Source organism: Mustela nivalis, assembly GCF_964662115.1.
Source record: "Mustela nivalis genome assembly, chromosome: 5".
Lineage (NCBI taxonomy): Eukaryota > Metazoa > Chordata > Mammalia > Carnivora > Mustelidae > Mustela > Mustela nivalis.
This window is the reverse complement of record NC_139024.1, coordinates 151887582-151899769: the sequence shown is the minus strand read 5'-3', so window position 1 is coordinate 151899769 and position 12188 is coordinate 151887582. Positions and strand designations below refer to the sequence as shown.

The window sequence follows — 12188 nt, the reverse complement described above, 5'->3', positions numbered from 1 at the left end:
TAATTGGCTACGCACCTTCGTCCATTGAATCAGGTGGCAAGACAACCTATTAGATAGATCAGTGGTCTGATGTAGGACACAGCTGCTCTGCTCCCTCCAGGCTTAAAATAATTCAGCACTATCAACCTCCCCCATTAAGTACAATTAATTTTATGAAATGGAGAAAATAAGGATTTTATTTAAAATGGCTGACACACGCAACACACAGCAGAAAATACCAACGGTGCACACGACACCAGCGTCCCCCCCGGCTCCCACTGACCTCAAGGTGCTAATGAGGGAGTTCTGCAAAGACTGCATGAAAAAGGAGCCTACATTTAGCCAGCCCTGACCCCATCCAAACTTTTCTCCCACACCACAGCAGGAGGGCCTTACTAATTGGAATGTGCAGAACACGTGGCCCAGGATATGTTTCCATAGCACACACCCACAGAGCGCCCTCCACGACATGCGTGCACGCACACACACCACTCCGATTCCTTCGCTTAAAAAAAAAAAAAAAAAAATTATGTGCACCATAAATGTGGATTTAAAAATTAAAGTATGAGTTGGGGGGGTTGTAAAACATGCACATGCACAGGTGGAAATGGTTTTCAAGAGCACAGATCTCCCCCTCACCCCACCTCCAAGACAGGCGGTATCGACCAGACACAGAAACAACAAAGATCTGGGGTAAAAAGGGTCCCTCTAATCACATTAGCTTGCAGTTCTAAAGGAAGATGGTTGCTCTGGATTTCCCTTTATACACAGCAACTTCAAAAAAATCCCCATTTTCTTAGTACATCTTTATGTAGGGAAAGCCAGCATGCCTTTGAAGCCTCAACACAAAACAAACAAGAGTCTTTACAAGTCCTGTCCGACCACCCAGGGAGAATCAAATAGTATTTTTTCTCCAGTAGGCCACCCCAGGATACTGCGAATAAAAAGGAAAAGGAGGAACTCATCATGTAACCGGGATGTATTTTTCTAGTGCCGTTATAGGCTGTTTTAATCTAAATATTATGGTGTATTTTTCACTAGCAAAGCCAAAGCAGATCTAATTATTCATTTATTAATAGAATAAGTTTTGAAAGAGCAGGAAATAGGTTAAAACCACGGGAACAGCACTGGGGTGGGGGGCGGTGGAGATTAAGGAATTTTCTTCTCAAAAGCCCAAGCATGGAGAAAGGATTTTTAAAAGTGCTGACGGTGGAGAAGGGGCCGGCTGTGCCTGAGGACAAAAAGCCCTGGGATGAAACATCTCAAGGACCAGACTGTTGGAGACACTAGGGAAGGGTGTTTCTGGACACCGCACGGAAAAGCTTAGTTGCATGCAAGTGTTTTAGAATCATGAGAAGGTCTTAGAGTCATAAACATGCTAAAATGCACTCTTCTGATCAAGCTGTGTCCCTGCACCAAATCTCCGTGGGGGCCGGATGAAAACCAGATCCTGTAGCCAGACATCAGGGAAGTCCAACCAGCTTCCCACGCCTGGTTCCTACAGCGACCATTGAGCCCGTCCGTGGTGCTCCGGGCGGCTGAAGGTCCCGGACGTTCCTCACAGATGCCCACACGGCAGGTCTTTATTCTGCTGAAACGCCCTGCTGGCCTCATCTACCTCCTGACACAACCTTTAGGATTGGAAAGAGGTGGACAGACCTTCTCCTGAATCCCGTCTCTGTCCCTCAACAGCCTGCCTGGTAGCTTCGGGCAAATTACTTAATCCTATTCTCCGTCTCGCTTTCCCCCTCTGCTCAATGGGGATATGAAAGCCCGTCTCGCTGTTAGGAACGACAGGGAACTACAAGGCAGGCTGGAAATGAACTGATGCTCCTCAGGTTCATGCGTTACTTCCCTGCCTCACATAAAGGTCACCTCGCCTCAACCCCGACCCCAGCCAGTCTCCCTTAACACCCGCACCCAAAAGACATCTTGCCCTTCTCTGAATTGCCGGCTCCCTGGTCACCCTCCACATGCACCAGGGCTCTCCCTCTGCATCACCACACCCACCGGACTGCGTGCTCTTCGGAGGGAGGATGGGTCTTTCACTCATATTTATATTCTCTCCAATGTCTCGTACATAATCAAATACAAGCGCCTCGGGATTCTGATATTAACAGAATATTTTAAATATTCCTTACATAGTAACCCATCATTTTCTAACTGCGAAAATCAAGTCCCCGTGAGATGAATAAGCACATACACATAAGTCATAGTAACTCTTCCTACTGGAAGAGTTGGAAGAGTTCCTACTGGAAGACCAACTGGAAAGGGTGTGCGGAGAGGTGTGTTCAGGAATGGATAGATGGGTGGACAGACAGACATAGGAACAAATTCACCAGGCGTCAGCTACAACATCCAAGATTTCGTCAGCAACCCAAACCCTGGGGGACTGCGCACCCACCCACCATCTAGCCGCCACCTCAGCCCTCGTGCTTTCTTTATCTACTGACCATTTTGGAACATCATGCCTTGGAGATTCCTTATGAAATCCAGATGGAGAAAATTCCCCATGCGAAAGGATGTGAAACAGTATTCTCCTTCAACAGGAGGATCTCTTAATTAATTTGATGTATGATCGTGTTCAAAACTTTGCAAATAAGCAGCAGCTCACCTTCCCCTTGCATAGTTTATTCACGCCACAGCTTTGACTGAAAGCCAGTACTTGGGCGCCCGTCACGTGCTTGTCCCCACAGGAAGCCCACGGGCGGGCCACCCCTGTGAAGAGCTCCAGCTCCAGCTCCTCTCTCGTTCTCCTCCAACTCTGCCATCTCCATCTGTCCCTCCATTTACTCAGTAAAGTGCAGTGCCGGCATGATAAACCCCATCACAGAGATAATGAGGGAGGGATTATGGAAAGGCAGATTGCAAAGCACTTGGCAAACACTTCAGTCTGAAGGTTTTGGATCTAGGAGCCCATTTCTCTTCCCTCTCTATGGTTCAGGAAATATTGCAAACCTCTCAGATGGCAGGAGGCTCCAAACTAGGATCTGGGGCATAGGAAGAATTTTCCAGAACGTCAGCATGCAGGAGGCAGCCTGGTAACTTTCGGGAGCGTTGCTGGGCTCTGTTCAGAAATGCCCTCCTCTCTCCATCCCTCTCTGAACTCATCAAGTCCCTGGAAGTACAATGTGGGTAACACACCAAGCGGAAAACTCATGGTGTGAGGTTGTTGGTACTGAAGATAAGCTACGGAGAGCAAATTCAGAGCAACTGAAGACCGCACGTGCAAACGGCTACACTGTTGTGCCCAATCACTGTCCTTTCCCTTGTGAGATTCCGAGATACCTGAGGGGCACCCAAAGTCATTAATCAAGGCATTGCCTGTTGCGCAGGACCTATTTGATGGGACTCTGGTGACAGTTTCAATGGCCACCCCACTGAAGACACCCCTTCTGGCAACATCTGTACCCCCACACTCTGCTTTATTTCTTACAGCATTCATTATTATGCCACATGAACTTGTACCTTTTCGTTTTTTCATTATCGCTAGTCTCTTCCACCGAAACAAAAGCTTCTTTAGGGCAATGGCTATTTTCTTCCCTTCTATGCTCCCAGTATCTAGAACCATGTCTGTATTCTCAGTGTCTAGATGGATGGTGAGTGAATATTTAAGCGGAATGACGGATACCCACTTCCCAGATCAGGAACTGGTCAATGTAGACCCAGTGTAGACCCAGAGTTACTAAGTTACAACAGTGGTTTCTCTTCTGCTTAAAGTAACAGCAGCCTGGAACCTGGCTTCTCTCCACCAATACCTGGGGTAACACAGGAGGAAGCCCAGAGAAGGAACCAGGTGCTTCTAGTAAGTGGGAGAGCAGGGGCACAATGAGAGGGTCCTGGGCCAGCTGGAGGGTCGAGGTCACTTTTACCCTAAAGCAAAAGCAGATTTAAGGAGGGTCACCCCTGAGTATGGTCACTGGACGAGTCCAAATGCCCAGGGTTCACCCTGTCCCTGGGGCTGGACCTGAAGGATGCCATCCTGCTCACCGCAGTGAGGACACTGGGAGGGATGTCGTTTTCTGTCTGTGGTTTACCAGGCCCCATGGCCCTCCAGAGAGTAGGACAAAGTAACAATCTTCCTAACAAAGAGAACACTGGGAAGGGGGCGAAAACCAGATTGGAGACCTTTGCTTTATTAGAAAATGTGCTCGTTGATCAAAACAGAGTAAGAAGTTCTCGCTGCACAGAGCTGCAGAAGCAAATGAAAAAGAATTAGGAATACCTAATTTTAATTAATTAGTTAAGAACACCTGAAATCACAGGAATGTTCGCACCCATGACAAACTATATATACATTGTGTATCTTCTTTCTTCCATGGTAAGTCATCTTCCAGGCAGGGGCACCCAGCTAGCTCTGTCCGTACAGCATGCACCTCTTGATCTTGGGGTTGTGAGTTCAAGCCCCACATTGGGCGTGGAGCCTACTTTAAAATAAACAAGTCACCCTTCAGGCAAAACCCCAGAACTGCCGTAACTATTAACTGGGCAGTGTACAAGTTTTTCGATTCTAAATTACCCCAACTTTTCACAAGCGCATCCGGGCAGAGAAGAATTTCAGCGCACTTGCAGCCTAAGAGAAACACACCATTTTTCTTGGTCCTTGGAGAATAACTCAACGACGTAGCAATTGCATACCAGTTCTGCTCTTCATTCTTTCTCCCACACTGAGAGATTCTCTCCACAAAATTGCTTTAAAGGGATACATTATGTACAATAACAATACGCAGGAATGTCATCTACAGTTTATACTGATCCTATACAGGTGATGGTCTATGTATATGCTTTTCTGTTGTAGGTGCATGAAAACCCAATAGGCACGCTAGAAAAAGCTGCGGGACCACCCCCGTCTGCGCATAAGCAAGCCTCAGCTCCCTCGCCCATAGAAATACTGATTTGTGGACATCCATGGCCCCTTGCCCCGATCTCCAGATGTGGGAAGGAGTGGGATCTTTGCAGCCCAGAAGAGAAGAAAACATCAGTAAGTAGTTGAGGAAGAAAGGGAGAGGAGAGAGGAGAGGTAGGGGGAAGGTACTGGAATAAAAGATTACGCAGGGGATTAAAAAAAAAAAAAAATTAGGCGGGCGGGGGGCGGGGGGGGGGGCAGCCAGCCAAGCCAAGGAAGAATGCGGCCACAAATGACCTTTGTCACCCAAATCGCACCAGGAACGAGTTTCCTAACAGGGGCCAGGACACTTCTGGAAGAGAATCCCACCCCGTTCTCCTCTTTCTTCAAGAACAGCAGTAGAATCTGCCCAACTAGGTCCTGGACTGTCCCTCATTCCTCTTCCTCCCCACCTACAGAGGTCCCCTTCGCTCTGTCACAGTAAACAAACCCCTGCCCCTCACCAGATTCTCGGTTTCAATCATCATCAATGACAACAAAGACATTTGTGCCGGCTTGTCTGTGCGTGTGGCCCCTGCTAGATATTGTACAAACCCAAGTGCATAGACTCCGTCCCGTCTTGGAGGCTCCTCCCAAAGAGATTATTGTTTGGTTTTATAAAATTTTACCACCAGGAAAACTCCGGGTCCATGACTTTGGGTACAAAAAGCAGCACATCTTAGAAGGCCCCCCGGGAAATCAAAGTCCACTCTCTCACACCAAGGCACTGTCCACCCGTGCACAAGCCACAAAATGCATCTCCAAACCATGAAACGCACTCCTTTTGAGGAATGACCTCCTTTCTTCTTTTTCCAATGCATCGGAGTTGTTGCAATCCTGAAATAGCATGGTCTCATTGAGGGCACAGCCAAGCAGAGCTCAATAAATATCTGAACCGTGTCTTACTGACACACATTAAATAATTATATCCCAGGATAATTATGCTGGATGTACCGCTTCACCTATGGAAATGTTCAGGTGCAAAAAATACATAAAATGGAAAACAGAAAGAGGGCACTACGATGTCTGCTTTCTAAGGGTAAGTGGCAGGGCGGGGGGGGGGGCTCTTCTTTTCAGTAAATCCATGTTAAAAGTTCCATTTTCTTTATGGTACTTCTGTGCTTATGTTTTAAGATACCACCAGCTCTGAACTACTTTCGTCCATAAAATAAAAAATTCCTGGGATTTTCTTGTAGGGAAGTTCAAATGGTAGAAGAACATTTGATATTTTCAGTTTTCCTAAAGATCAGAAGGACTTTCAGAATAATGCATTTTTCCCTCAACAAAGGGCATCTGCAAAGCTTAGCCTGCTGAAAAAAATCATTCTGACAGTCTTAATGTATTCTTTTCAGGAAAGCTCTGTTCAGAGAATTCCACAAAAAAAAAAAAAAAAGTACCCAGGAAAGCACCAATCTAAATCACTATAGCTATTTGTAAGTAGATGAGGCCAATATATTTTCAATATACTCTAGATATTAGATGGTGGGGAGGAAGGAGATAGAATAATAATCTCAAATATTACGTATTTTTTACATTCCCTTGATAAACCAATACTAAAGCAAATATTTGAACGATTTGCCAGTCTTTCAAAGAACATCTTTTGGAATCCAGCTAGAAGACAAAAACATCCCTGAAGTAGGAAATCTAAAACTGCATCATTGTCGTAATGGAGACAACCCCAACCCAAGAAAAATTATAGTAAGATATTAATAGAACAAGGCTCTTCTCATCCAGGACTCCAGAATACTTCTGCAAACATTTTCTGTTGCTGGGATGATACCACTGGGAACTCATATATGAGGAATTTTCATGACTCGTCTCAGGTCACTGGCCATCTCGAGTGATAGACCAAAATGTAAATACTGGATTGTGGTCTCCGGATTTAAAGACTCGACCATGTAACCCTCAGTTAGTAATTTAGAGAATCCTATTTCAGAGTGATTTCCAGGGAGACCCATATAGTCTTTCCATTAAATTCTGAATTTGCCTTTTTACTCTGTTTGCCTTGCTTGCCCCGTAGCCCAGGCAAGGTGTAGGATAACTGGGGAAGCCCCTCGGGGTCTCCCTAAGAAGCCATCTCCCTCGTCTTTCTCTCCTACATCCCTCCAGCCCAGGTTAGGAAGCAAAACTCCCTCGCACACCTGCTTTATCATAGCCTGCCCCAGGACAGGAAGCAAGACGTTCCCCCTAGCCTGTCAGCATGTTTAAAGATCAGTGATCTCGTCCTTTTGTCATTCCCCCACAAACCCCCGACCCTGGGACACCCCTGTTCTCCTTCCTCATTCGTTGTCTGTCCCTGCTCCAGTGACCTTTGCGCAAAAGGCTACCGTCATTTCTAGTGGCCTTGGTTTCCTAAAGAGACACTCAGAGAAGAATATATTCATGTTGAAAGAAACCTCGGAGCCCACTTAGTCTAACCCCGCCACTGCCGCGCAAGCCCGCGTTGCTGACAGCCAACTTCTCTTTCACATTTTCAGGAATGAAAAGTTCACTGCTCTGAGGAACAGGGCTTGGGCAGGCATTTTAATTGGGAGAAAACTCTTGTCTGAGCTGAATTCTTGCATGGTCCCTGGGACGTCCACCCAACAGGCCTGGGTCTGCACCCCAGCCTGATTACAAGTGAACTTGCTCTGCAACAAGATGGCCTGGGCAATGTTTGAAAACCTCTGTAATGTTTATCCTTAATCTTCTCAGCTCCAAGGGCGTGTGGGGAGGCCCTTCCATCTTCTGCAGGAGTCCTGGTTATCTAGGTCCTTTGCCATCCAAAAACTCCTCCAGTTCGGCGCTGCCCAGTGAACATCTCATGTCATGCACACGGAGAAAACGATAATAATATCTGTATAGCATACTGGGAAGAGAGGCGAGGGCGTGGGGCAGGGTTGGGGGGAAGGAGCTCTGGCCTGTAAACCACGTGTGGTTCCCAGATGGGAAGCACTGTGCTGACCTCACTGGTTACTCCTTTAAAGTCTGCCACCCAAGACGGAACACACTCCGCACAGACCATCTCCAATCCGACGTGTCTCATCCGACGTCTCCCCACGAACTACAGCCAACACTCGTGTTTCCCGGGCCTGGTAACTAAGTGCCTAGTACCTCCTTGAGCACGATTTGACATTGGACTTCAGAACTTTGGATTCTTGTTTCTTTGGGGATTTTCCCGAAGGAGCCTCTAATTTCGTGCATCAGATTCACTTTTGCAGGGATTGTGGCTTCCCGAGGGGCTGGGTGTCACTGTTAGGGCCCTCCAGCCCGTAAGTCCACCAGGCAGGTCTGGGCACAGAGTAGGGTCTCCTACAAACATGGGCAGAGCTGATACAGCCTCTGACGGGGAGGACATGGCTCACAGACTACCGTCTGGTTCAAAAGATAGAACAAGCACCTGAAGAGGAAGTTTATCGTTCCGTCTGTTTATTCAGGCCAAATCTAAACAATGACACAGACTTTCAGACTGAGAAATTTCGTACAAATAAACGCTTCCAGACAGGTCCAGACTGGATTCCATCCCCTATCTGGGTTACGAGGCCCAGACACTCGTCCCTCAAGTTATAAACACGACTAAGCGATGTTGCATCGTTTTATTTAAAGCTCTGTTTGCTTTCAGATTAGACTTTAACATTTAATAAGTTTCCCATCAGAATATGGTCAGAGAGGAGAGTATTTTGATTTAAGCTTTATTTCAAGTATGAAACTCAAGCTGTGCTGGTTAAAACAGGCTCTAGTTATAATTCAGCCTCACAGTAAGGTCAAGACTCTTGGATTCCCCTAATCCTCTTCCTCTACAGCTGAAATGCCTGGGAATTCAGTGAATTTACATATTCTTCTCTGGCTAAGTCACAGGGTCCCAGCCAAAGACGGTCTCCGGCCTCCGGGTTCAGGACGGCTTGCTCTGAGACGGCTCGGCCCAAAATTCAACCTTGGGAGGGCAAACGGGAAGGTACCAACCCTGTCACAGGAAGTAACTTCCTTTCCTGGAGAGGAGACCTCCCTCTCCTTTTCCTCCTCCCCCATCGAGAGACGTACAAGCCTGTCCGTTGGAAACTCCAGTAGATTAATGAGAAGTCGGCACTGGTCCCTCTGGACATGATCCATTTTTAAGCGAGCTATGAGAACTTGGACACTTGACAGATCCTGGAGGAATGAAATACGAGGAGAGAAAAGGAAATCTGACACATGCAGAGAGACGGCTCTCGGGGTGGGGAGAAGCTTAGAGAGGGGAAAATATTAAGACAGGATGCGTAACACAAACTCAACAGATCACATCACTGAATAATAAGGACCAGCTTCTCCATTAAAGCTTGGAAGTAGAGCTGTTACTGTGAGCTTTTAATTCCATGCAAAAAAAACTCCCGGCTAAGGACAAGGATGTTGACGCTGACCCTGGATTCACCTTCCCATTCCCACTGCCAGTCCTGTCTACCCAAGGCAGTTGCAGAAAGAGAGCAAAAAAGATTTTACATGGAAGGGGGAAGAGAGAGTAAAAATAGGTGCGAAACGGACCAGGTTTGCCCTTCTTAGCCCTTAGAATTCCAAGCAAGGGAAAAAAAAAAAAATTGTGATGATTCTGGGATGACCCCAGGATAAGGGCAGAGGAGGCCAGAGGCAAGTTTTCAAAGCAGAGCTACAGGGGAAAATTAAATCCCAACCCTGATTCTACCTCTGAAACCGACATTTCCATACAAATCTATTCTGTTCGTCAGAAGCCAACGTTATTCTCAAGTGCCATCAATCCAGGAACTCAGCCACTACTGAAAAACTATGAATTTTAATTGTATACCGGGACCTTTAAAAGTCTGAGGGGAGGGACACCTGGCTGGCTCAGTAGGAAGAGCAGGGGTCTCTCTCTTGGGGTTGTCAACCAACCCCTTGTTGGCTGTACAGATTACCTAAAAATAAATTTTAAAACTTTAAAATAAAGTCTGAAGGGAGGATGATGTCTTAAGGACAGCAAAAGCTGATTGTTGAATAGAAGCAGCAAGCAACTAGTGAAGAAAACAAAAACATCTCCATTCTCATCTACATGAATGTCCATTTTTTAAAAAATCGGTAAATAAGACAATGTGATGGAAATGAAAATAATGTCAAATAAACACCGAAATGACTACTAGGCCCTTGGTAGATGCTTCGTAAATTATTTCATGAACAATGGACTGACAGCTTACCAACCTCAGAATTTACTAACTAAAACCAATAAATTGAAGATTGGATTCTCATGGGCAAGGAGTGTAGGAAGGAGAAATCAAAATGATATGACTGCTTAAATCTCCAAAAGGACCATGACCAAAGGAAATGAGAATTTAAAAAATAAATAAATAAAAGAGTAATCAAAGCATTTCGTGATTCACAGTACTTATGCTGCCTCTCTTTCGAATTAACTGATTCTGTAATCGGTTACATCATCCCTATGAAATGAACAGGACACAAAAAGACTAAAAGACATGGTGTGAGCTGAACCAAGACTGTTAGGGAGCTAGAGTTCTTTAGAGACCGGGAGTGTAAGTGCTATTTGATAATATCACGAGAAATACTTTCGATCAGGCTGCCTCAGTATGAACCACTGTCCAAAAGGGTTTTTCTAAATGTACATTAATTCTTAATTTTCTCCACTTTTTACCATGACTAAGATGAGCTCTGTCTTCTTGTCTTTCTACAATGTGTTCTTTTTCTTTTTTGCTGATTATTGTCTTAAGGGTAAGGTGTATAATTTTTTTCATTATCTCCTAGACATTTCCTATTTTGTGAGTCTATCTTGGGGGGGATATCATTTGACATTTTGAAATAAACCAATCCATTCTAAATTACTTTGCTACAAATGCGTGGAAATGTCTCAGTTTGGGCAACTACCTGGTAGCTTTCTCAGGTCGCTCTATGTAAAAGAAATTACATGTTTATCTTCTCGCTGGCCCATTTTAAGTTTTTTTTAAGGAATGGGGATCATGCTATATAAAGGTGCTTTGTGCTGCCCAATGATGTGAAGCCAAGAAGACTTCAGACTAAAGTATCAGACTTCATTTGAGTTTTAAGCAAATAGAACCCTCTCCCAGTAAAAATAATTGGAAAGGTAAGATTAATTCTATATATCTCTGGAAGGCTTTAGTTCTCAAATTACACAAGTGACTACCCTTGGTAAACTAAATCGATACTATGCAGCACAGTTCTTCTCTGCAACGCTGGCATTGGATTTCCTAATAAATCCATTTTGTGAAAACACGTTTTCATCTCAACTTTGAGGGTACAATTAAGGATATGATATATTGTTCTTTATTGCATGAAAAACAATCTTCAAATTACTTATACTTACTGATCTTTATGTAGACTCGAATCGATGAATTTGAAATTCTGGATTCATCTAGGTAAAATAAATCAGTCTCATGGGACTCAGACAGACCAAACAATCAAGATGTTCAGATCCGCAAGCAAGGACTGGGTACTCTCCGAAAACACGACCACATCTTCTAGCATGCCTTACAGAAGACAGGTTCAACTTACAGTACAACAGCAGAACAGGTCATGAAAACAAGAGACCTTGGTGGGAAGACTTGGGTAGATCTTCAGGACACCTGAAGCCCAAACATCAACATGCACAAAGCCTACTGACTCTGGCAAAGCTAGGGAGGGAGGTGGTCCTTCCAAGAATATGCAGAACATATGCAGGAGGAAAGCCCCCCCGCCCAGAATTGAATACACCTAGAGATGAGGAACAACAGAACAATCAAAAGCTGATTCCTCTTGAAGGAGAATGGGGGTCAACCCAAGCTGCAGAAGACTTTAGTGCATCCCGTATAATGCTTTGTTCTGTTGCTGTTGTGGACCCATAAAGACAGGCTATATCTTGTTCTTGTGGTGAGCACCACATGACGGATAGTCTTGTGGAATCACTAAGGTGTACACCTGAAACTAATGTAATATTGTGCATGAACTTCACTTCAATTTAAAAAAAAGAAAAGAAAAGAAAAGAAAGAAAAAAGTATGTTCATTTAAAGAAAAAAGAGAAAGAATGTATTTCATCCTATAAGGAGTGATTTCTAGCTTTGGATTTTCTATTTGAGAAATGTTTCATGCTATATCTAATTTGCACACACAAGACCCCCCCAGGGATGTGGGATTCTTTAAATAAATCAAATATTATAGGCTTTCTCTAACTTTCATTTCATTATGAGAACTAGTAAGTTTTGCTCTATTCTTTAAAGGAAGCTCCTTCAATAAAATGGTGCATCCATTACATTTCAAATGCTATGCTGCCTTTTGTAGGAACGAGAAAGATGTTGATGTTTGGGCTTGGAATAAGTATCATACTATGTGGACATGTGGGAGGAAAGGCAGGGGG

General features: G+C 44.8%; 1 protein-coding gene across 5 annotated transcripts in view; it reads right to left on the bottom strand.

Moving 5' to 3' along the window:
- LOC309865112 (uncharacterized protein) overlaps positions 1-12188 on the bottom strand; it is a 335985-nt gene that overhangs the window by 240783 nt on the left and 83014 nt on the right. The gene's annotated exons all lie outside the window — the stretch shown is intronic.